At 40.1% G+C, this 23,241-nt stretch overlaps 2 long non-coding RNA genes across 3 annotated transcripts; one reads left to right on the top strand and one right to left on the bottom strand.

The window, feature by feature from the left end:
• Positions 1-726: 726 nt before the first annotated feature.
• Positions 727-5,307, top strand: LOC135300203 (uncharacterized). The gene is made up of 3 exons (XR_010362084.1): positions 727-2,668; positions 4,954-5,029; positions 5,171-5,307. It is a non-coding gene; the product is annotated as an uncharacterized LOC135300203 (long non-coding RNA).
• A 1,110-nt stretch (positions 5,308-6,417) lies between these two features.
• On the bottom strand, positions 6,418-23,139 carry LOC135300202 (uncharacterized). Of its 2 annotated transcripts, none has more exons than XR_010362083.1 (4): positions 22,615-23,139; positions 21,330-21,471; positions 11,020-12,245; positions 6,418-6,539 (listed from the first exon to the last, which is right to left on the bottom strand). It is a non-coding gene; the product is annotated as an uncharacterized LOC135300202 (long non-coding RNA). The 2 variants fall into 2 exon arrangements; XR_010362082.1 differs by having other exon boundaries at positions 6,432-6,539; positions 12,133-12,245.
• Positions 23,140-23,241: the final 102 nt, after the last annotated feature.

Genomic DNA, 23,241 nt, shown 5'->3' with positions numbered 1-23,241 from the left:
TGGAAAGTAAAAGAAAAGGAGCAAGATGAAAGCCAGATGTTGAGCACTGATCCAGGGCAGGGAGATCCCAAGGTCTCAGTGGACATTTACAGGAGCTCTTTCATGCCAGATAAGCTCCTCAAGCCTCTCTCCTGAGCTGCAGGCTCCAAGCAGATACATGTGCCCATCTCCCAAGATGGGCAGGATTTTGGATCACACATAACCCTCAAAGCACCATGCTGGATGCTCCTTGCTGGCCCCCTCCTTGAGGTCTCAGCCTCACACATGGCCTTGATACAATTCCTGGCAGCAGCATCTGCCTTGAAACAAGGGCAGGGCTCTGAGGTCAGTTTGAGTGCCCAAAATCTGGAGTGTCAGAGCCTAGCTCCAGCTCTCATCAGTCTGGTCCCTGGAGTGGGAGAGGAGTCAGGGGTTCTCAAAGCCTTGCATCTGCAGCTGAATTTCTCCTGAGCTGAAACCTGGGTCTGGAAAGCCAGAAACTGTACTAGTGTGCCAAGAGGGCTCTTCAAAGCTGTCTAAAGCAATTATTTCTATGTAACATTTTTGAAAGATTAAGATGTATTTTTCATCTTTGAATTGCTGAATGACAGTTACATTTTTTACTTCCCGTAGCTCTGGAATATTACCCAGGTCCAGAACGGAATTCATTACCTTGCTAATTTTGAAGGGTTTGACTTTTTTATGACCAACCCTCATGTTCCTCCTAAATCCCTTAGCTAATCAACAGATCTATCAGGGTATGCTTCTGAAGTATACTGTGCTTGCATTTTACATCAGTGACTACTGGCACAGATTCAAAAAGCCTAATTGGGATTAAATATTCATACAAAATAGAGAACAGTGTCAACAGCAGAAGCCTTACTAGCATGTTCCTGCTTGCTGGCCTTTGCAATAGCTGCATGTTCCTCTTTTACTCTGTTCTCGTTCTTGACTTTACTGAATCCTGCTTGTCATGGAGTTTATAAATAGGGCTTTTCCTTCCCCTTTGATTTAAAACAGCATTTGTAAGAGCTCAGCAGCTGCCAGTGTTATTCATTTATTTAAGCCATCTGATTCACTTTGTTATATCAATAAATGAGAGACCCTTTTCTTCAAAATGCTTTTCTCAGATTTCTCCCAAAATTTACAGTGCTTGTGAAGATGAGCAAAGCTCAAAATGGCTCAATTCTCTCTGTAAGCAAAGCAGATCTCAGCTTGAAAAAAGATAACCACCTAAACTATACATTTAATGTAGTGCAATTTTTATTATAAGGTGTTTCTTAAATATTTCATGATCTTCTGCTACAGTATTATTGAAGACAATCTAATTCATTATTGTCTTCCAACAGAAGAATTCATTACCTGAGATTTTTCTTGTTTTCATTGACATGACCAAGTAATGAATAGTAATTAACGTCTGAGAAGAAAGTTACGAATGCAGAGATTTTTAAAATAACAGACAGAAAGCAATTTAGGAATAAATTATCAAAACTAGCCCTTAATTTTTTGGTTTAGCTTTTTTTTTCTTTGATTGATGGAGGGAAATCGTACTGCATATATATCTTCTTATTCAACATTGGGTTTGTTTGGTTTTCTTTCAGAGTGTGTTGATTTAATTTGTCACCATTTCTTCCCTTTCCTTTGCAGAAACTCTAAAGAGTGCACATCCTTCAAAACAACTAGCATGACACAAGACCAGCAGTGTGCATGTATAGAATATCAGGACCTTAAATAACTCTCTTGTTGCATTCAGTGATCTGAATTTCCATGCTGCAAATGTAAATGCCATGTTCAATTTTACTTTCTGCTGCTGTAATGCAAGTATGAATATTGCCATTTTCTGTAAACCCAAAAAGATCTGGCAAAGCAACACTGCTCCTGGGCTTGACAGTGATGGCAGTGTTTCAGCTTCCATTAAACAAATGGGAAAAGACTTGAAAAATTAAACACAAAGTTGAATATTTCATAGTGACTTTGCTAAATGGGACTGGTCTATCTCTTCCAGAGAACTCTCCAGAAAGTGACCCCTTGTGGCAGGTGAATGCCCAAGACGTCCATCTGCAGGTGTGCAGGGACTCCTGCACCACAGCACCTCCCAGGCAAGGCTTTTATCATCTGGCCAAACCAGGGGACTGTGTCCCCAAAGATCTGAAACGCAGACTTTGGAAAGACTGGAGAAGTGCTGCTGCTCCTAAGCACTGGCCCTGTTTCTGTGCCACTGCAAGATCTTCAGATATCCTCCCCTTCCCTCCCTAGGCTGCAGAGAATCTGAGATAGATCTTACCTCTGCACTAATTTATATACAATCTGAGAAAATTGACAAATAATGACTGGGTTTTATGTTTCATTTCCATCACAAAAAATCCAGATTCCCACAGTTTTCAGGTGCCACTTGTTAATTTCTTCCCAGCATTGGGTGACACTAACTGGTTGATGGCCAGACCTCTGATGTAATGAGCTCTTGTGGTACTTTGGGTGTGTCTGAAAGGTGGGAGGTGGCTGTGGATCGCAGCTGAGCAGGGACTGGCAGCACACGATGTGCTCTGCCTAGCACTGGAGGAGACAAATAATCACAGTGAGAAGAGTCAGGGCTGCAAATGCACCTGAACAGTCAGACCACCAAACAGAGGCTGTGTCACTTGTGGATGAGACCTGGAAACAAAGATGTTGCTTGTTCAAGGAAGCCAAGGTGAGCTCAGTGAGGAATAAAGTGATGCTATTCAGCCCATCATCCGTCCTCTGCAGTGAATGAACTGAGGCATCTCGCTTTGTAAAGCTAAACAGTAAAGCAGTTGCTGTGCCTTATATCCCATTTTAGTTTCCCTGTGAATTGTACAAGCTCTATTACAAAATAAATAGCCCAGCAAAGATCTTCTGGAAAGTTACATGTTAACAGTGTTTTGAGGATGTTCACATTTTCTCTGTGCACTTTCATATGTATGCAAGCTTGTGTTGGAATTGATCCCCTAAAAAAGGGCTGATGGCTAAAATATTCGTAACGATTGATAAAATTTTATAAAATGCAGCTCATAAAATCCTGTAGAATGTCTTGTATGGTATAAAGCTGTGAAGTGCATCTCATAAAATACTCTGAAACCTGTATCTTGAAGCAGAGTATAGGTCAAACACTGCAGCAAATGAATTTGGATGACACCTGGCTTTCACAGTGATGGGTTTATTATTGGAATCTGCCGTGCTGAAAGAGGTGCAAGGAGGGAGGGGAGAAGGTAGGGGGAAGGGAAGCATGCTCTGCCCTCTTGTGTGATGAGCCAGCCTGAGCTAGGGAATATTTATAGTAGTGTTACTAGAAATGGTACCTTTCTGTCCCTCCCAGCACAATCACTATTCTGAGAAAGGAGCAAATCCATAGACTCCTCTAAACTGGGCAAAGCTAAATAGGCATCAGCTCCCTGGAACATGGGAAACACCGTGTCTGCCTTCCAGTCCCTTAATTATATATAGGCGTGTTTCTCTTGTTTTGTATAAGAAGCCACAAGAAAGAAAATTACTCCAGCTTCTTTCTTGGGGCTGTCAGGACCAATGTATCCCAACTGCCATGTTCATGGAGAGGTTTTGTTGGAGGGAAGATTTTGTTGCAGGGCTAAGGTCTTTCTGGAGAATCATGCTTCCCCTTTCACCAGGGAAGAAGTGATGGAAAACCAGAGCCTTTCTAAGCACTTGGCCATTCTGACACCTCTGTCACAAACCACACATGCATGAGATGTCAAGCTGTCACAGTTTTGTGACACTGGCTCACACTTTAAACATGTTCAAAATATCATGCATTTGAGAAGTCTTGCTGAAGTTGAATAAAGTAATTACACACCTGGACTTGGGTTCTACATGGTTCCTGGGAGCATACTAGTCTGAAGGTACACTTGCACCACAGTTGTGGTTTTAAACACATGCTGATCATATACAGACTCCTGGCACCTATTTTGGTGTCACAGGACCCTTGATCCCGGCAGCAGACAGCAAGAACTGCTCTGATGTTTCCTGTTTGAAGTCCCCACTGTTGCACCTGTCCAGCAGAGTTCAGCAGCAGAGCAAGTGCTTGAACATGGGGACCTGGTCTGGACAGGTTTCAGTATCACCTCCTAAAAGCACCCAAAGCCTGTCTGCAGCACTGTTTGCTCCATTTTGAGCACCAGCACTATTTCCACATTGCTAAAACAGCTCTAAAACTTCTCACTGCAGAGGATGCAGGTGACATTGGACTTCCTCATCCATTTTCCCTATTACACTTTGCAGGGAAACAACCTTTGCCTGGGGCTCCTATTTTTACATCCTTTTATAACTCTGTAGTGTCCTCCCACTACAACTGAAAACCCCCCCACACATGCCAGATCCCAGTTTTAGTCAATTTGTACACTCCAGATTAACCCAAATACTTCTCCTTTCTACTTTCTAATTAGTTCATCTTTCTTATCCTCAGGCCCATGTAGATGGCTTTATCTTACAGTGACTTCATTGATGCTTCATAGAAACTTCCCTCAAAATATGTAAGGACAAGATATATTGTATGGGAGGAGAGGCCACCTTGTAAGAGATCAAAAATTTTAAAAATTACAAATTGACAAGTAATGAATGCATGCTGTACTGGAAACTTTACAATTATTTCTTCCTAAACTTATCTAGGTTATCCAGAAAAAACTTATCCAGGTAATCCAGGCAAATCTCACAGTTTTCCTCACAAATGTCAGTAAAATTCAACAATGCTTCCTGGGGGCATTTTTTAAATTATGGTGGGTAGTGGCATTACCCCAAGTTGGTAGCAGTCCCTTCACATCCATGTGCTTCTCCAAATAATGACTTAACCTGTATCAAAACCAGGCCACAGTGACATAAACAGAAGGTCACTCTGGTATCAAAGACCCTGCTGTAATAACTATCAAATGTAGTGGATGTATCAAAAATACATCAGAGTCCATTAAAACTGAATAAAATTACTATTTCCTTTCTTTTCCAGTGCAGAAGGAGATAATACCATTTGGTGTCCATTATTCACTCCCATAAGACCATGAAGATCTTGTTCTACTGCTGCAGCCAGGTAAAAGAAGGTTGTATGCTCTCAGAGGTATCAGGAAGCATGGAGTTTTTGGGGGCTAGAATGGAGAAATGGCCCATCACCACTATCCTTTCAGTGGCAATTTTTCTGCCAATTGTCTAACCATCTTTTATTTCTGTTCAGTTGCAGAAATGTGACTTCAGAACCACTGTGCTCAAGAGGAATTCTCTTTGTTCACTTTTCTGTTTTGGGAGGAGGCAACAGAAAGTTTTGGTGTTTCCTGTTTTCTACAGGTATATTTTGAGACTAGGAGCCTAAAAGGTGAAACAGTGTGAAAGATTTCAAAGATCATGGCTGACTGGCAATGAAACTAAGAGTCTAGAGAGAATTTTCTAGTGTCCAATGCCTAAAAAACCCAATTAGATGGAGAGACAGAGTCATTGCAAGTGGGACTACCAGGAAATCCCAAAGCTGAACTCTGTGACAGTGTCTTGAATCAGTGTAAGTAAGTGGTTCAAGCAAGTAAGCAGGTGTTCAAGACCCACAAAAGCAGAGTTGTGAGAAACAGCTCCAATTCCAAGCAGGCTTAAGCTTTTTCTTCCCTCATCATGTTTTCTTTCAACTTTTTGTTGCTTGTTCTGCTCCCAAATTCCTCCCATCTATATTCCATACTGCCCTTATAGTGATCTTTTATTACTTTCTTCCCTCCTTTCTGATCACATGTGGTCATGTACAAGAAAATAGAAAGTGGATGACAACCTTAAAGGAGACAGGAAATCTTTCAGAGAGTGCTCTGCGAGATTTAAATCAAATCAAATACATTATCAACCCTAAGTGACCCAAATTCAGCTTACACGATTATATAAAAATACGCATTGTTTGCACGAATATATAAAACATGGATGCAAGACTTCCAAAGGAGATCTGCACATCACTGAATCAGTCAGGAAAAACCACTTTCACTTTGCCAGCGGCTGACGACTGGCTAAAGGTGTAAAGCACAAGCGTTAACGAGCCCTAAGGACTGACAGGAAGAGGGAAGAACTGCTCAAGACCAGGACCGGTTCCAAAAGCTATGGTGCTACTGCCACCTGAGGTTTTCTTCTTGAAATACAACTCTTATGTGGAAGGGGTTGCACAAAAATTAGCTTAGAAGAGGCAGCCTCTGCCCTCCTCACTGCCCTTAACAGCCTGGACAGAAGGACTAGAGAACTCCAGAGGTCCCTGCCACATGATTTTCCCGGTGATCCTATGATCGTTAAGACAGTTGTGTTTTCATACAATTTTTTTAGCTGTGTGATGTTTCAACTTTATATGCAAAAATTATTTTTATCAGCTGCTACCTTGACCCGTAAGGACTGCAATGTAACCAGAAAAAGTGAAAGCATTTCACCATTATGGTGCTGGCAACTTTTAAAACCAGAATCCTGGCCAGGATCCACATGCACTGCTCCGGAGCATTTCACCATGGCTGGCATCTCTTCCCACTCCACACGTGGACATCTGTGTTGAGCAGCACGTTGGCAGCACTGGTGCCCAAATCCAGATAGTCCTGATATAGCATGTGACAGGGAAAATGAATGAAATGTTTGAAAAGCCCAGTAAATTTTTTTTAATTAAAAATTATTTATATACATTTCATCATCTTTCCATCTTCTGTTATTGGTATCTGATTTTAATTGGGAAAGACCATGCTGTTATTTGTGCCCAGCTTTTGATCCTGTTCCTGAATTTCTCCTATTTGTTGTAAAACACCATTTTGATCATAAAAGCTATCTTCTCATACAAACTTCTCCCACAGTGGATCTCAGCTTTTCACATGATGTACATTGACCTACTAGACCAAACATATGCAAGGCACGAATTTTAAAGTTAGTTTTCTCCATCATGTTCACCATTACATCTTTCTGGCCAGGAAAAAGTATAGTCTAGTTACATTTAAAATAAAAAAAATTAGAAACATAGCATGCCATTTTGAATTGTGACTCTCACCAAGATATTGTTTTGGATTCTTTATCTCTTTTTGAAAGCCTGTCAAAACTTCCATTATGGCCTAAAATAGTATCAAATAAAGCTACATTACTTCTGAGATTGTATAATATTAATAAACTATGAATAACCAACTGTAGCTATTAAGTATATTTTAATAGGGTTTTAATTATTTTATTGTTTATTGCTTGCTTAAATTCCTTATAATGGTAAAATCATTGCACAATATTTAATGTAAAATCAAATAAAGCAAAAAAAAAAATCATTAAGATCATCTCCCCTGTCAATCAGATAATTCAGGAAAAGAAAAAGATTCTTTTACTTTACAAAAGTTGGTACTTGCAGTTCCACAGATTTAGATGTCATTTTATAGAATGTTTGCCCTTTTCAATAACTTCCCTGTTTATCTCCAGAACTTATTTATATTTGTACTCTCGGTGCAAATATGAACTACCAACTTGGATCTCAGGCATGACACAGAAAAATCTGACCATTTTGGTTGAATGTGGTTATCCAAAAGTATGTTTGTACTGAAATTGTATATAGATGTATATGTATCATTTACATATGAAAAAGCGTGGGAATGGAGAGAAGAGATGGAGGGTAAAAAATCAGGCAAAGGAAATTCAATGCACCAAATTCTTCCTGTTTCTTATATTAGTATTTTATTGTTTATTATAGCTCCAATGAAGCAGTTATGTTCATGTGTGTGCTGGAAGAAGTCTATCACTTCTAGTGAGATTCCTTAAATATTTTCAAGATGAGCAGATGCTTGAAATAAGCATACACTGGGCCAGTGCCCAACAGCACTGCTTGGTATTTATTATTAGTAGTGCGTGGCTAATGTAATAGTTACTTCCATTCTAAATTCTCTCTTCAGCTGTTCATAACGTCCCAAACCAAATTCCTTTTAAACCTTAAATTCTAAATACTTGGCCTCATGCAAAAGACAATCTTTGTATATTGGTTCCTGTAAATCCTATCCATCTGAATTCACATTATGTGGATAAGACAGAAGTGATTAGCATGAACTCTTGCTCTTTTTTTTTTTTTTTCATATAACTGATAATAGCCATGAATTTTCAAGCATGGCTGAAATTGCAAAATTCAGCCTCTCATTTTACAACAGATCTTCTGCAGATGCACCATGATTCACACTCATGAACTCATGTTCACTGAACTCAAGGAAAATTTGAGGATGATCAAAGTTTCACCGGTATGGTGTTAGGAAGGACTGAGCAGGCACAGTCCCTGCCAGGGGCCAGGAGCCATGTGGAACTGCCAGCCGGCGATGTCCATGAGGAAGGACAGTCCCACCAGCCTGGCAGGGGAGCACCCCTCAGCCCCCTGCCAGACGTGTCTGTGGTGACACTCCAGGGCTGGGGCTCAGCTGGAAAGTCTGTGAGTCAGGGTCTGGCTGAAGGGGGTTCACAGCCAGGCAGGGATGGGACAAGGCTGGGGACATGGCCACCTACAACTTGGACAGGGACAGCCCCAAAGGCTGAGCTGAAATGGGGTCCACTTTAATGCCTTTCATTCTGCAAAGAGCTCTTCATAAAACTAGGCAACTGGACAACAGTAAGGCAGTTTATTACCCAAACATTTTAAACCAGAAAGTTTTTAAGAGAATGAAATGGTTACATTCTTTAAAATCTTTCTTTTCTAAATACATGTCATGCCACGCTGGTTCCTATTGCTCTGTCTGTGTATGAATGCTACACAGCATGCATGAAAATATCATTTCTATGACATACCTTGCCATTCTGTCACAAATCACAGTGCAGATTTAGATAGTATGCAAACACTGAAAAACTTTGGCTGCTCCTATTAATATATTCAAACTAATCTGTTCGTATAGAGAGAACTAATCATTTGCAAACTAGAGGCATTAACTAAGTAGATAGTCTGTATAAGACAAAAATTCCACTTCAAAAAGCACAATAGATGGAAATCTCAAAGAAAAACATCATATGATAATTGCTAATAATATGATAAATGATAATCCTTCTGGTTTTGAATGTAGAATGGATATTCACTGAAGAGCTTTGATATACAGATTAATCTACATTCCCTCTAACTGAATGGTCCCATTTGTTTTTTCTTCATTAAATGCTGCCCAGTTGAGTTTTGCAATCAAAATTAAGAAATAACTTGTCAACATTTTCAGAGGGGTTGAAGATCATATTGCTCTTGTTCAGTAGAAAATAATGACACTACTCCTAAAGAAATATAGAAGTATTTGCAATATCAAAACCCTTAATATGTTTTTTTCTTACCTTTATAAAATAGAAATGTTTAAAACACACATTGAAGAGCTTGGATTGATATAAACATCATCAGTAACAAGGTGTTTTACATCAAGTTTTACTGGAGGCTTTCAAACTCCATTTAATACTAAGAAAAATTTATTGCTATTGCAGGTTTCAATTATCGGCAACAAGGGTTTCTCAGCTAATGTTGACAGGGAAAATCCATTTTCTGTGCAATTATAAAAGTATTGGCAGAGACATGGGAGATTATATGCCATCACATGTCTTGAAAAGGTGCTGAAAATGCTTTTGTTCTGTACATGGCAGGATTCAATATTTTTTTGTCTGTCTGGCCTCTGCTGCTTCTCTTACATCAGACTAATTAGGATAAATGAACTCCCATTTGACCCTCTTCAATGCCTGTGGTACATAAACCCAACCTATAAGATAACACAAGTATTACACTTAATCCCCAGTTCAGCAGAGCACTTAAATGTATATTTTGAGACCCGATTTAAAGGTATGTTCAAAAAGAAACATTTCTTAATGGCACTGGTGAATTGGGGCCTTAACAGGCTTTCACGGTCAGTGCTTGAGGAAACCATGAATTAATGTAAATCCTTGGAGAGCAGCACTTCTTCCACACCTCACACCAGCAACACAGCTGGACTGCCCAGCATGCTGTGTCCCAGGACTCTCTACATCCAGGCACTGCTCCACGGAGTGGCGAGATGCACAGAGCACTGCGTAGCCACACAAGGAAGCAGAAAATCCTAAACACAGACCCAGATAAAATTCTCAAACCAAAAGCACTCTCCAGCAAACATTCTTTTCTTTGGAAATCTATTTTGATGTAGTCAACATCAGGATACCTCGTATCGTATAAGCAAAAGTCTGACACAAAATGGGAGTGCTGGTATTTATTTGCCAATTAAGGCTTCTGCACTATTTTTCTTAATACAAATTAGAACAGCTCATTCCATGAGAATATCCATCTATTTCAAGTGAGCTTGGGTGAAGCAACCGAGGCACTGGGCACCTCTAGAAGCCTTGATTGCTCAGTAGGAAGGCAAGGACCAGTATTTCATATATGCCAGTATAGTCTCAGGAAAATCACTTTCACAGACAATAGCTATCAGCATAGAAAGACATTGAATGAAGTAAATATCACTTAGGTAAATGTGTTATGAATTTGAATGTAACATTGCCTGATGACAATACAGGAAAAAAAAATACTATAAACGAAGACTTAAATTCAAATGTAATGGCTTTGAACTTTTTCTACAGCATACCCAGTGCAAATTGGTTTTTAACCATAAATAAATGTTTGGTGGATAAAGCCTGTAAGATCTGCTGGCAAAGATGCATGGTCAGAGCTATAAATATGTGGGAAAATCTAATAGTTCAAATTTACTCCAAAGGTCATCCGGAGTATAAATGTATTCTCAGAAAAATTATGCAGAAATTTTATCATTCTCTTCTTCACATGGGCTGAGATTGCAGGAAATAAGTAAGTCCTCACAAAATATAATGACAGGAAGAGAAAAATGCCTGTGCTGTGACTGAATCCAGTTTCTTCTAACAAATTATTATGTGCTCTGTGACATAAATTCCAACCATTAATCACTTCCATAGGCATGAAGCCAGAAGAATAGCACTATTAAGACCGGTTTCAGCTAACCCCTGAAATATTTTACTCTTGAAAAGGTTGCATTTTTCTAGACAAAGGAGGTTTACATGCAGCTTGGCAAGAAGTTAATGTGAAAAGGAAAAGCCAAAACAAAATCAACTTACAACTGCAAAGCTTTGACTTCTGAATGAAATGGTTTCTTCATATGTTTTGCCTATATATAAGCCAGGAAACATATATAATCAGTAACAGTGCACAGATGTACTTAAGTCTTGTTAATGTGGGATGCAACTCCTCTGTCATAAAAGGAAAATGCAAAGTCATTTACGTCACCGACATCCAATACTTGGGCCACAGGGAACATGCAAGAACCGTGTGTGCTTGCCAGATCAAAATATAAGAATAAATCTATACCACAGAAGATGCCAAAGACTTTTCCTTTGCTTGCAGATGGCCACAAGGTCCCAGGAGAGCTCTGGCATTGGGAGTGTTTCTAAGATGGCTGTAAGAGATCCAGTTCACACTCTTGTCCATAATGAATGGGAACAAGCTACACTTTGTGGGAGTACATATATGCTAATTAGCACCATTTCCTCTGCAATTATATTTTTATTAAGCACCCTTTAACAGAAATCAGACTGATAGCAAGTCCCCCCAAAACAAGCACACAAAAAAGCCCATGCCTCTTCAGCTGCAATGGCAGGGAGCTTAGATTCTCAGTCATGGCTGTAAAATTGCAAGAGAACACCATACAATAAAGCCCAAAAAAATTGTTACAGGATTTCCGTATGTACATAAAGTAAATAAAAACATGTGCAGATACTTCCTATCCTCTTATATCTCAATAACACTAGCCAATGAGTTATCATAACATTCTTGACAGCAAGAGGCAACTTAACTTTCCCTTCTTCCTTTGTTCTATTCTAAACATTTATCCCAGGGAGTGGAATTTAAGTAGATATTGGGCATGTCAGGTTTTACAAAGAAAGCTGAGCATTATTTATCATCCATTTATAGAATATTAACAGCTTCATGGTCCTTTCCCTCTTTTTTGTCACTGATATTACACACTTTTTTCACTGCTGTGTCCACAGAATTAAAACTAGTAAATGAAAAGAGAACGGTCCAAGGATGCTGAAGGTGAGCTCTGGGACTATGAAGCAGCAAGAAACGTGTGCCCCCCTCCCATGGGATTTTCCCTCTCTCCAGATACCACAGCTCAGAGCAGTGATGCCACGATGGAGCACCAGCACTGCTGACAGGTGCTGGGGACTCACCATCTGTGCCTGTGCTGAAGGCAGGAAACCAGCTGCAGGCAACTTTCTCTTCTGTATTGCCACATTTTGGTGCTCTTCAATCTCTCCACTCCTTCAATCTCTCCAAATAAGGTCTGCAATAAAAGTAATAAGAAGAATGAAGTGGCAATGAATTTCTTAGGAAGAACCAAATGCTAAGCAATAAAGCTATGCAAACCCAGCATTATTGATGTTCATTTTTTTAGTATTGACAGATGTACAGCAGATCCTCTGACAGATTCCCTGTCCTTTGTGTGTTTAACCATGGTACTTCACAAAGTCTTATATTAGCCTACTTTTTCATCTGTGTCACAAGAGTGGTGATGCTGAGCTGGTAATAGACTTATCAGGAAAAACAAAAATTTACCTTATTTGACATTTAAAATTAATGTGATTTTTAAATATTATTTTTAAAACATTTTACATTTGAAAGCAATACATATTTTGATACATTAACCCAGTTTCTATATTGTCAGCAACCTGATTGGGGTTTTCTTAATCGAGAGCTTTTCACATAAAACACATTAATGTCATAGGAAAACACAGTCCCAGAATTAATTTTTACTAATTAAAGTAGAAGATGTATCCTTTGTTACCTCAGGAGGGTGGAAACTGTGTCCTATCAGTTGGATGGGACACCAGTGATACACATTCTCATGCTTAGGCTGATGTAACCTAAGAGATGAAACTACAGTTTCACTCCAAAACAGAACTGTGCTAAAGTCAGTCTGTATATAGAAATACCATCAGTGATACTATAAATGGTCTCTACATAATGGTAGATTGTTGAATTAAAACATGTCTAAAATTACAAAAATGCAGCAATATTATATTTGCTTTCTGTTCTGTGCAGAAGTAACAATCTTTGCAGATGCAGAATGTCAGTAAGCATCTCAAGGAAAAATCTGCATTTGTATTCTGAGAATTCAAAGGCACTTAACATGAATTTTGTAATTTATTGCCATCATGGGAATCATTTCAGGAAAGCCTGTGAGTTTCTCAAACCATATTCCCAGCATCAACCTATTTACAGAAAGAATTTCAATGAGAATGACAATTATATGTGGGGCTGATGAAAAGCATCTTTTCCCATATTGTTGCTGCTAGAAAATGCCAGTCAAAGCATATTTCAGAATTTTCTATCTTAATTATGAGATTAGGGAATGCATATACACAAATTGTTTCCAAAAATTAAAAAAAAGAAAAAAGAAAAAGAAATTGCTGAGTTTTATATATTTCATTGCTTACCTTAGTGTATTAATGTATATGCAAAATTCAGCATAGCACAGCCAATTAAAAACATGAGTTGATGAATACTTACATTGCAAATTGGCCTCTGGAAAACTCTACCATCAGTCAGATCATCACAACAATTGCTACAACTGGTCTCTCAAACACAATGTCTATGTGCTCAAAGTCCTGCTTCTACACATTTCTCTTTTAAAAGCTACAAATTATTTGGATCATTTATGCAGTTACTGTATTTCTAGAGTGCTTAGCAGACATGACAGTGCTCTCTAATGTTGCCCTAAAATGCCATTAAGACAAGCTTCAATTAGATGAATGATACCCTCTACTTCCTAGGAACATAGGATACAAAGAATGTTTAGGTAAAATTTTCTAACACTGCAAATTTTACACCAGTTTTTGCATGAGAAAGATAAAACCATCATGAAGTCAGAAATTTTTGTTCCTCTTGGCTCATCAATAAAATCATATCCATTTGAAAATGTTCCAGATGTGCATTTCAGATGGAGGAGCTCTGCTTGGGATTTATTCCCCAAAAATAATAAAATCTGACAGGACTGACACCTTCAGCTGCCTCCTAAGTGCTTCCACAGTTTAACCACAGCAGTGCACATCTCAGCAACATACAAATTTCATAGAAATGTGAAGAGAAAAGCAATGTAATTTTGAAGAAAGTTTAAGGGAGAATTCACCATCCAGATAACATTTAACATCTGTCATCCATTCCACTCAGGACATAGATGCAGACATAGCAATTTTCAAAGTATTTTGACACTGAGAGTGCATTTCTATCTCTGGACAAAAGTCCTACCTAAGAAGCTCAATATGAAATATTGTTCCAAACATGTATTTCTGAGACTGGCAGAGAAATATTTAAACTTTTGGTACCACAACATGGCTGGGCACTAGCTGGTCCTGTCACATACATTGAGCCACACACTTTTACACTGGTACCTTGTATGTAACAGAGCTCCAGCCTGCTGCTATTTTATCATGTTGTCCCAAGCCTTAACACTGCTGAAGTACTAATTTATGCTCCAAGTAACATTTGAATGGGATAGCCACAAAGGAAATAGTTGGGTCAAATGTTACCTAAAACTGTGATTCCATAATTAGCTTAAGCTGTGGGAATGCAGGCTGCCACCAACCCTCGTGTGCCCATTGCCTTCCTCTCATGAGCACAAACAGCAGAGTTCAGCTCATACTGGTTATGATCTACACATTGAGTTATTCAGTATGGACTTAGATGAAAATGTGATTGTCTGTGAAAGTTTATCTTCAGAAATGTCTGCTCCTGAAGTTCTTCAGGATGAGCTGCTGCACTTCCATCCATGTTCCTTTCAATGTAGCTTAATATGCAGTTTTCTACAAATCTTCGTAGAAAAATCAAAGCGAATCAGTTTAGGCAACAGTGAAGTTCTAAGTCAGTCCCAAGTCCATGCAAACTGCTAAAACTACTGCTTAATGTTGGCTATCAAAGTGGGACTGTAAATCCCACCTTTTGAGGAAGAACTTCTGGCTCAAGCAATCTCAAATACTGCCCTATTCCATACCCTCAAAAAAATACACAAATCTTCAAAATAATCAGTATAGACATGTGTATTGCAAAACACTCCAGAAAAACAGCAGTGTGACTATTGGGCAAGGGGGGTACACTTCCCCTGCTCTAATGCAAGAGGTACATGCTAGGCAAGGAAGACTTCCACAGAGGAACTCTCCACTGACCTGGAAAATGCGGTTTGCACCAGCAGCCCTAGGAGTTCAAGCCCCTACTGTGTGCATTTGCTTGTATTGAAGAAACAGACCCTGAGGCATGGTGCAGGGCATTTGAATTTTTTTTTTCTTAATTTGTGAAAGGAGCTTACTCTGAGTTTGGGAAATTTTCTGGGCTTTTTACCTGAAATTACTTGCATCCCAGCCATGTAAAATAATGTATCTCAGTCTTGCTTTATACTAGGGAAGAGGAGTCCTCAGACTGAGATCCAGTACCTAGAAAATACCTTGGAAGTATTCTGCTGCCCCAGAAACTAGTTGACAGATTTCTCTCTCCTTTTGACTGTTATTCTTGAAAAAGAAGAAATCCATATTTGAATGTAAAGGCATAGGCTCCCCAAAAATCATAAAGTTGGAAGTCTCATAAAGAACTATAATTATGTTAATACTTTCTCTGTTACATCTGTTCTTTTCAGAAGCCTCGCAGAGATGATTAAGCAGAATCTTGCCCCAGCTGTATTTTCAGAAAAGTGGTAGCATCTAAAACATGGCTGTTCTTTGGACACAGTGTTTTGAGGGAACAGCAGAACAGTTGGTGAGCAATTATGGGTTTTGGCCAGTAATCAAAAAACATCATTAAAAGGGTTCAATTGCAATTATAGTTATTTTCTTGGCAGGTATTAATGACTGTGCTTAATATTTTAGTGGAGATATTAGGTTTCTAATTAGATTAGATGTCTAACACCAAGTATTAGATTTAAAGAATCAATCACTTTAATGGCTGACTCATTAAGATACAGAGTCAACTATCTAGGAAAATAATTTTAAAATCTATTTTTCTCAGGCAAGGATGTGCAAAAAACAAAATCAGTATTGAATAACTGGATTAGGATGCAAATAAATGCAGGTATGCTCCAAATGATGCATGCTGCAGAATGCTTAATAAGATCTCACACATGAAAGTAGGCCAAGTTTAGTGACTTACAGTAGAAATTTACCTGGGCACTCAATTTCTTAGCACAACTAAGATTACTATGTAATTCTGGTTTCTTTCTGCATGTTTAGTATGACCTATCTCTGAAACAGCCTTAAAAGCAAACACTGCTATTAAAACAGCATCCTTGAAATTTAATCAGTGGATTTGACCTATCAATTTGATATGGCTCTGCTTTCCTGAAAAGCAAAAGGTTATGTCTCAACATGGATTTTCTCTTTCTCTTTCTCTTTGTTTATATAAGTTAGATACATCACTCTTTGGAGGACAAGAGCTCAAGCACAGCTGGTGTCTCAGCAGAGAACCTTTCCACAAGACCACGACAGGCCCTATATGCCACAGCCCCCTCAGCCAGCACATATCCTAAAGCTCCCTGTTATTACCAGTGTGGGTATTCTCTTCCCAAGTGGCAGTGGGCTGCCAGCCACCACCAAAAATTACAGTGAGGGTGGTGAAACCCTGCCACAGGATTCCCCAGAAGGTGGTGGATGCTCCATCCCTGGAAACACTCAAGGGCAGGGTGGATGGGGCTTTGAGCAAGCTGGTCTGTTTGAAGCTGTCCCTGCTTACCACAGGCTGTGGGACTAGATGCCTTTAGAGGTCCATTCCAACCCAAACTATTGTATGATGATTCTGTGTTTTGTAGAGGTAAAGTCACTAACAGCAGTCCTTGTAGTCAAAACCTCTGGAGTTCAACATACAGCAAAACATGGAATTCATTCTTTTTAAATGAACAGGGGCTGCTGAGCTGCTTTATTGCTGCAGGAGAAGGGATGCTTCTTCTTTCTAAGTCACAACATTAACTTCTGGCACTCATACTTCTCAATTCTAAAAGCACTGGAAACATCTAACCCAAATTCCACTTAAAAAAAATTAAAATTAAAAAAAGAGCTGTTTTTAGGTTTTCCCAAACATTTTCAACACAGGTGATGCTGACAACTGTGTGGAAAAAATCCAGAATACAACAAAGACGATTGTCCAGCTCATAGTCTCTGTACAGGTACTACACACCAATTAACACTAATCCTTGTCAAAGTAAAAACCAAGTTTTAAAAGGAACATCTAGCTAAAAATTCAATTGTGATTATCCAAATCTCTGTCTGGCTAATGAACTACTGTTCTTCCTGCTAGTATCTAAGAATGTCAAGATTACACAAGATTCATTGATGTTTTAAAAACGGTATTTAATTATTAACACTAAGAACACTCAGTTGAAAGCTCTGTCTTCAACTCTTTTCTCTGTTGCTGTTTCAAGTGTAGTATTTAGGCAGCTGTGGCAGTCTTTTCTCGCTGCTGTTCCAGAGAGGCGCCTTGAAGCGGCATGGAAGTACTTTGCTGTGTCTGGAGCCATGAGCTTTGTTTCTGCCCTATGCAAAGTGAGCAGCAACAACATATCTGGCATACATCTCCTGAGACTTAATGCTGAAGAAGCTGACTTCAGACAGCTAAATAATTAACCTTATGAATAAGCAAAGGATTTGCTGCTGACCCACTTCCCAAAGAGCCTGCATGAGGCTGACTACACACTTGTTCCATCAGCACCACAGCAAACATTTCACACCACTTTTTTTTTGTCCTTCCCTCCATATTTTTCAGTGCTGTGAAGCTCCAGGAAGTGTCTTGAAATCCACTCAGCTGTGGAAAAAAGGTCTGGGAAAACTAAGGGCTGCTCAGCACTTTATGGCCCAAAGGCTCCTTGATGGTCTTGGTATTTTTGTCTGAAGTTGGTGAAAGACTCCAATTACCTCAGGTTTCTTGTCCCAGCCCCTGTGCAGGACGCTGAAGGAGTTGCAATGTGCTCTGCACATTGGGGTCAACACGTGTGTGATGGCAGCATGGAGAAATGAGGCGATTTCAGCCATCCTTGTGCCTTTTGAAGCCCCTCTAGACAAAACCTAGGTGCAAGCAGTGCCTGAGGGTGAAGTGTGTCCTCCTCTCCTTCCAGCTCTGTTAGCACCAATATGCTCCCAAAATAAAGAGGGCCATATCTGTGTGGATACTTCTGTGCTGATGAAGCTCTCCCAGCAGAGACAAGACTGCATCAACATTAAAGGAGGTTTGCTAGCTTGGTTTTATGGGTGAGCCTTCACATACATGTCTCTCACAGAAATAATCAATGACTTCAGGGTTTTCTGCCAGCTCCCCCTCCCCCTCTATCCTGCCCTTGCTATGTGCCTGGTCGTGATGCATGTTCCACACATGCAGGGTGCCACTGCTTACACACTGGAATCTGGTGTCTTTCAGGATGCTCCAAGGTACCTGAGGTATTGCTTGGCTTTGCAGATGTAACAGAAAATTTACAGAAGTTCAGTGCCTTCACAGAGGAGAAAATGGAATTGAGATTGATACCCTAAGAGCCATAAAATGGCACCAGACATGCTTAAGCATCTGCATGCCACCCTTATTTCCACTGACAGTAATGGTTGCTTAGGCACTTTTTACATATGTGGATACCTATTTATAGACACTTAAGTGCAGTTATTTTCATCTAGAGCTGAATCCTGCTCTTCAATCTCTGCAGGATAGACCTCACCATGAGCCACTGCTATTTTAAGTATTTGGGGTTTGTTCTCCTTTAGCAGCATACATACTATTAATGTTGTTACACATGGGAGTTCTAATCAGGATTGGATTCAACCTGACACTCAAACAGAAATAAGCACATCTGACCTCAACTTTTCAAAATGCCAGGAAATAAAAGATTCAGAATTAAAGGTGATAGTAAAAAAATAAGTTCAAATGTTGAGATAAACCAATTTATCTCAGGCTTTAGATGACAGAATGACATTACAGGTGATGGAGGCTGTTCAGTGAGGACAACTGAGACAATTAAAGCACATTGGAATTTGTACAGAAAGAGTAGTTAAGGGTTTTGTAAACAGAGTCCATACTGCACTCCCAATATTCAAGCAGCTCTTACTGCTAAATTGAAACTGAACAAAATAATAGCAAACTCAGAGCAGAATATGCTTTGATGTTTTGTACAGAGAAACAAACTGAAGAATAATCTGCCTTCTGTTTCACAAGGTAGTGCAGTTATTAAATTGGTTTCATTTGTAACATTACTTCCATGAAAAAGAAAAAAATCCCTTTTTACATAAAAAAGGGAAAAATGCCTCTATCTGGGCTGTCAGTGTAGCATTTCATATTTTCCTAGATTCAGCCTTACACATGAAATAAAAATGTAATGCTCTTTTTTAAAACTTCAGCAGCTACTGAAAAAACAAAGGTGTGATAATAAGCAAAGATAGATTCCAGATTGATCCTGACCTTAAAATATAAAATCTCTCATCTTGTTAAAATGAGATGGCATCCTTGAACAACATGAGACTTGTATAAATGGGCAAAAACCTTGAAAGAAGACTTTTAATGCTAGGATTATTAACTACCAGCACTACCCTATTAACTGCAGAGGTATATTTATCCCGAAGCTCTATTTTCAAAAGGAATTGGACTCACCATGAGCCCATTCAAAATGTCTCACCCAATGGCATGAATCAAACCAACATGTCTGTTCAAGAGCTGTTCACAGTCCTTCAAATAAAGGTCCAGGCTTCCACACTGTGCTCCCTGGCAGGTAAGCTTGTACCTCTCACAGCGATGGACTGCTGCCTAGTGCCACCAGACAGTTCTGTTCCTAGGCACAACCCATTGCTTATTGCAGCTAGACCTCCACTCAGAATAAGATCCAAAAGTAACCTGTCACATCTTACCAGAAATGTACATGGTTAGAAAAAAAAAATTAAAAACTACCTAATTGAGTTAAAATAGGGCGAGGTGTAATGGAAAAAAAAACCCCACAACATAATGCAAATGGGATTTAACAGGAAAAAGAATATATCATCATTAGGCAAAGATGTGGGCTGTAGGAAACCAAAGAAACATTGAGAGATGCTTTTCATCCTGGAATAGCTTGGCTTTGTGACCTGCTTGCTAAGGGGTAGAGTCTTTCTCATGAAACTGTAAGTACTAAAGGAGATAAACTCTCTTCCCTTGGTCAGTGGATTTGAAAATTCAGTATCAGGGATTTTACAGTAACAGATGGCACATCTGTCTCTGAGTTTCCTTGTTATTTTTCTGCCCTGTAAGAACATCATGATGGATTTGCACCTACATATTGTACACATTGAAATATAATTTGGAATAACTTTACAATTACGTAATTGTCTCCTCTTCCCATGGAAAACCTTGTCATTTTGAGTCTGAGGATAATTTCACAGTAACTTATGGAGTCATGAAATGGTTTGGGTTGGAAGGGACCTTAAAGATCATCTAGTTCCAATCCCTCTGCCATAGGCAGCAACACCTTCTACTACACCATCTTGTTCAGCGTCCCATCCAACCTGGCCCTGAACATTTCCAGGGGTGGGGCATCTACAGCTTCTCTGGGTGAGTTGTCCCAGTGCCTCACCACCCTCACAGTAATGAATTTCTTTTTAATATCTAATTTAAAACTACTCTCTTTCATTTCAAAGCCATCACCCCTATCACTATATGCCGTTGTGAAAAAAGTACATTTCTGGCTCTCCTGCAGACCCCACTTAGATACTGGAAAGCTTCTACAACTCACATTTCTTCAAATTAGGGTTCCTCAGGATCACAAAATTAAATTATTCCTTTAACTTAGCCAGCTATTTTGAAACTGAGAGACCAAAGCTCACCTGGGGATAAATTAATGGTTAATGGCCATGCGGATGCACCTACATAATTGAACTTCTCTCCTGTGTTTTCCCACATTGCTTTGTGTCTGTGTGTGCTGTGCTGTCCTGAGCACAAATTGCCTGGATGTTACCTCCCTGTGGAAAGGCTGGCAGGCAGCCACAGGGCCCCATGTGTGACCCTGTACTCCTGGAACCACACTCCAGCACTACTACAGCAGTTGTGCCTTATGCATTTGTATGGAGCCACGCAGAGGTCACGGACTTGGCAGTCTGGGAAGAGGAGACCATTTAGTCCTGCCTCAACAACAGCCGTGGTGATGTGAAGATACACAGATGTATATCAAAGCCATACTGAGAGGGGTCACTCTGGGAACACTGCTCAAAGCAAACGAAGGGCCTCTGGCACAATGATTTAAAAACAAACCGCTGGAAAGAAGCAGAATCCTGGCAACTCTCCAAGTACCTTTCCCAAGTACCTCTGAGCAACAGATGGAGTTTTTCCAGCAAAACCACCGGTTATGTATAACGCAGACAAAAGGCACAGAGGAGTTCATGGTCCTTACCCAGGCCTCCAGTGACAGCGAGCTTCCTCTCCCCATGCTGGAGCCCAGAGCAGAAGCTGGGAGAACAGAAAGCTCTTTCACCCCTGCACGCACGCACGCGGAGCGGGAACGTCTAGCCAGCCCGGGGCGAGTCACTGTGGGACTGCCGTGGTTTCAAATAAAAATAGTGTGATGGAGGTATGTTTATGAAAACATCAAATACAGAAAAGAAAGGCAATGTAAAACACACTTTCCTTTTTATAAGGCATATTTAGCATTTTACAAGGTATACTTTCCCAAGTGAGGAATGGAAAATTGCTAAGACATTGAAAGCACTCAGACACGGTGTCATTAAATGTTCATTCAGTACAGTCATTCCAAAGAACTGCATTCTGTATGTGCAAGTAACAAGAAAGACCTTAAGACAAGAATTGCTCTCTTTTGGCATGAAAATCGCAGCCTTTATCAGTGTTGCAGATGTAAATAATTTTCCATTCCCATCTGCAGCAACTTGGGCAGATTGTGCTTTTTGGTGGCATCATTGCGCGATTTTTCTGCTTTGTCTCTTGCCTTGCTGAATAAGCTGATTACTGATTCTTGGTAGCTTCCATCAGACCAACATCTTCCACACAGGAGGTGGGTGTGTGAGTGCAAAGGCTCACGTGCCTGCTTCCTGCCATCTCCTGTCTCCCAGCCTGTGCCTAAACCACAGGCTAACTATTCCACAGCTTTAACCTGATTACTCTTAAAATTAAAAGTACTCAAGTTTTCACCCTGACTATTCTCTAGGGCAGTTTAAGCCATGATACCTCTTATGTGACACTTTCTCCACAGCTGGAGGACTGCAACAGCCTTATAAAGAATATTTGAAGGTTACTATTATATCTGTCCTTCAATCATATCAAGCCTCAAACTATTTGCAAGAGTCAACTACTGCAGCAATGCTCTGAAATTTTCCGTTTCTCACACAGAACACCTCTAAGAGGTATTTTAAAGAAAACAGCACTGCATATACTGGAGAAGGCAACACCAGATGCTTCACCAGAACTCTTAAATGCTTCTTCTGGGAGAGCATCAGTGCTGTTCTTCTGCAGAGGCAGATGCAAAAAAGCACACAGCATAACTGTTTTGAAACAGTTACCGTTCAGCAGTGCATAAAGCTCCAAATTCTGGATTTAAATTGAAAGATCCTACTCTGCAGCAACTAAAAAATGCAAAATGATGGTAAGAAAATAATATCTCCCAGAATATAAAGTTATGCTCATAATTTTTGCCTCCGAAAGTGCAATGTAGTATCTTAAGTCACCTCAGTAGAAAAGCTGCTCAAGATTATTTCAGCACAAAATCATACAATTGATTTATTTCTCCCTTGAGAAGCTGATTACTGTTCAGGCCACTATTTTCCAATTTTCACAAGCACTTCCAGTCAAATCTATTGCATATATTTCTAAAGTGTCTGTCGCTTCAGTTTCTTAGCACACTTTAGATGATATTCGAGAGTTTAAAAGCACCCTGCTGCACAGGTTATCCACATCCCCGAACCGTGGTTTTGTGACTGCCCAGTGTGAGCAACCATCGCGCCCGACTGCACCAAGTGCTTTGTGACGCCAGAGAAACGCTGGGCTTCTTTGCTTCCAGTTCAAGTACACGCAGTTTGAAGGACGGGACACGAAACTAGAAGGCCGAGGTAACTTCTGCCTCGCAGGACAGGTTTCTGGAGGCGAAGCTCATCCCTGTGGGACACAGGCAGACAGGAGCACCGGGCCCGCCGCCGCTCCATCAGGCACCGTTGAAGGGGCAGCGCGCGCAGCCGCTGCCGGCTGTGTGCGGGGAGCAGGCGAGTGCAGCTGAGGTGGAAGGCAGCCCAAGGGCTGGGTTTTCCAGCCACTGGAACTGCCCCTCCAGGCCCCGAGAGCTCAATGCCCCCGGACAG

Source organism: Passer domesticus, chromosome 5 (genome assembly GCF_036417665.1).
Source record: "Passer domesticus isolate bPasDom1 chromosome 5, bPasDom1.hap1, whole genome shotgun sequence".
NCBI classification, from domain to species: domain Eukaryota; kingdom Metazoa; phylum Chordata; class Aves; order Passeriformes; family Passeridae; genus Passer; species Passer domesticus.
The sequence above is the reverse complement of the archived record's forward strand: the minus strand, read 5'-3'. Positions and strand labels throughout refer to the sequence as shown.